This window comes from Carlito syrichta, unplaced genomic scaffold (genome assembly GCF_000164805.1).
Source record: "Carlito syrichta isolate Samal-C Ts95f unplaced genomic scaffold, Tarsius_syrichta-2.0.1 Scaffold287956, whole genome shotgun sequence".
NCBI classification, from domain to species: Eukaryota; Metazoa; Chordata; class Mammalia; order Primates; family Tarsiidae; genus Carlito; species Carlito syrichta.
The window spans coordinates 146,950-150,126 of NW_007232052.1; the positions used below are offsets into that span (position 1 = coordinate 146,950).

At 46.9% G+C, this 3,177-nt stretch overlaps 1 pseudogene across 1 annotated transcript; it reads right to left on the reverse strand.

Annotated features, from left to right (window-relative positions):
• Nucleotides 1–1,483: 1,483 nt before the first annotated feature.
• On the reverse strand, nt 1,484–2,781 carry LOC103255246 (annotated as a pseudogene). The gene has a single exon (XR_504012.2). The product of XR_504012.2 is annotated as a pre-mRNA-splicing factor RBM22 pseudogene (transcript).
• Nucleotides 2,782–3,177: the final 396 nt, after the last annotated feature.

Consider the following 3,177-nt stretch of genomic DNA (forward strand, 5'->3'; position numbering starts at 1 on the left):
TTTCTTTTAAATGTTTTATGGCTTCAGGTCTTACATTTAAGCCTTTAAAGCTATTATGAGTTAATTGTTGTGTATGGTGTAAGATAAGAACTCAATTTCATTTTTTCTTGTGTGTGGACATTCAGTTTTTCTAATATCATTTTTGAAGAGACGATCCTTTCCCCATTGTGTATTCTTGACGCCCTTGTCAAAGATTAGTTGACCATATATTTGTGAGTTATTTCCTGGGTTTTCTATCTGTTCCATTGGTGTATGTATCTGTTTTCATGCCAGACTATACTGTTTTGATTACTAGAGCTTTGTAATAAAATTTGAAGTCAGGTAGTATAATGTCTACAGCTTTGCTCTTCTGGCTCAAGATTGCTTCAGAGACTTGTGGTCTTTTGTGTTGCATACGAGTTTTAGTATTGTTTTTATTATTTCTGTAAAAAAGTTAATTGGAATTTTGATAGGGATTACTTGAATCAATAGTTCAGTTTGGATAGTATGAATAGTATTGAGTCTTCAGACTTATAACATGAGAAGTTCTAAATTGTTTCTGTTCATTTTTTTTTTTAAATTGACCCGTTTTAATTATTTAAAAACAAACAAACAAAACAACATAACATCAAATTTCCTTTACCACCTACAAGTCAGTATATCCATACATCCTAAGACCAAACAGAAGCAGGGAATTACAAGATGCTGAAGATGCCCAAGGCGAAGGCTGAGGATGTGCCTTCCTGCTGGGCACTGAATCTTCCCCCCAGACACGTGCCGACGTTGCTCATTTCAGTTGGGAAATAAAACGTTTTACCAGAAGTTCTTTAAAATATTCTCATCCCAGAAACGAGGTTTCTTCCAGGGTTCAGTCCCATGAAATCTGTGTTTCTATCCAACTGACAGGAAGGAAAAGCTAATTTTGTCTTTTTTTGGTGGCGAAAGTAAAACCATCCGTCAGATTCCCCTAGGAATCCATGGGAAGGAGAGGAGCTCTGTGCTGGTTTCTACTTGTCTTTCTGAGGGTGTGACTCACAGGAGTTCGATCACACTTAGGTCACTACAATGATTAGTACTAGTAATCTTTTTTTTTAGATGATAAAAAAGAAAATGCCCAGTGGACATAAAAATGGTCAAAGGGCGTATTTTGCCGCAGGTCAATTTTCCCCCAGCCCAGAAAAGATACCAAATGAACATACACATGGGAGGGTGACTCCGTGGACATTCCAATGCACTCATCCGTGTGTCCCCATCCAGGTGGGAGGAAAGGCACAGGTTTGATTAGTCATGTTAGAGCAGTAATCAGATGTGTGAATGGCAGCTCATTTGAGTTTGCTGGTCCTTGCAGTAAGTGGAGGAAGGCGTGGCCGTCGGCCTCCGACTGCCCGCATCTGAACACATTCAGTACCGTGGAAACTACAAGGGAAGGAAATAAATAGACTTACTCCGAGAGGTACAGGGATGCTCAAGGGCCCTTTCTTCCAGAGCCCGGGGTGCTGGTGTGCTAGGGGCTGCTGTGCTTGCCAGCATGTGCTCCCATCCTCTGAGGGTCCTGGGAAGGGTAGTGGATTGGTTCTGGTGCCCTCATGAAAGGAGGGGGTGGTCCCATCGGGTGGAACATGTGGGGCCCAAAACCTGGGGGTGGGGGCGGGGCGATGCCAGGGGGCGGTGGCAGGGCGATGTTCACCACGGCTGGTGGACCACTTGGGGGTAGGTTGAAGTCGTTGGCAGAGGCTTCTTCTTCGGCAGCAGGGGGAGGAGGGAGAGCTCCCGGCAGTCCTGGAACCGGCTCCAGCTTGATCCCAGAATCTGTGGTTCCATCCTTCTCCTTCTCTTTTCCTCTGGCTGCCTGGGATCTTCCCCATTTCACGTTGGGCCTGCGGCCATTGACAATCAGTTTGTTGAAGGACTTCTCGGCAGCCACCTCTGCAGCCTGCCTCGTGGCAAACTCGATGAAGGCACACTGCTGTCGCTGCACCACCGTGATGGTCCAGATCTCTCCGAACTGGTAGAAGTGATTTCTTAAATCTTGTCTCAGTAATGGTGTCCCCCAGACCACCGACATACAGTATGGTGATAGTCTTATCCTCTGGGGGAATCAGACGAGGTATTGTTGAGGCCTGCTTCAGAAGCTTATCAGCCACAGGGTCATTGATTCCATAATATCGGCCTTTAATATTCTGATCAGCAAGGGGGTCATCAGGATCTGTGGGCTTCTCATGTCTGCACGGACACTCCTCTCCTCTCTTGCACTCCCCTTTCACCCAGAAGGAGCAAATGTGGGGCCGATTCCTTTTGTAGTAGGCTGTAGTCCGAGCCAGCTTGAGCAGCCTGTCACTGGTGGATGTGGCTTTCCCCAGCATGCCGACCGGCTGTGTTCCAGCAGAGTTAGAAACCTCTCGCTCCATATTCTGTGTGTAGTATTCTTTGCTGACATCTGATTTGGGCATGTCATCTTTAAAAGACAGCCCTGCATCACGAACCTGGATGGGTAGGCCATACTCCAGGTCTAAGAGGCAGGTCTGACAGACATTCTTCAACTTACTGCAGGTCTGGCACACTTCAGTCCTCTTGAAACGCATGCGAACTCCAGGGCACCAGCGAAACACGGTGAATGGTCTGGCACAGATTTTGCATTCCTTCCCGTACTTTTCTTTGGTCATTCGGATGTAAGGGTTTTCTCCAAGACACGTCTGACCCAGAATGGGGAAGTCCGCATCCTCCCAGTTCTGCCTGTCGTAGGTGTTGGAACCCAGCGAGGTCGCCATCTTGGGAGCGTCCCGAGGCAGCGGGAGATTCCGAGTCGGGTCCTTCTGTTCTTTATAATCAGAGAGAAGTCCTTCTTTAGTCCTTCATCTCCTTCAACTTTAATTTTTATTTTTTTCAAAATTTGGAGTCTCATTCTGCCTCTCAGGTTGGAGTGCAGTGGCTCACTCATGGCCACTGCAGCCTCAACCTGCTGGGCTCATGCAATCCTTCTGCCTTAGCCTTCAAAGTAGCTGGGACGTCAGGTGCAGGCCACCATGGCTGGCTAATTTTTTTATTTATCGTAGAGGCGAGGTCTTGACAAGTTGTCTAGGCTGGTATCGAACCCCTGGGTTCAGGCAATCTTCTCGCCTCTGCCTCCCAAAGTTCTGGAATTACAGGGGAGAGCCACAAAGCCCAGCCTCCTTCAACTTTTATGAGGAATTTAGGATT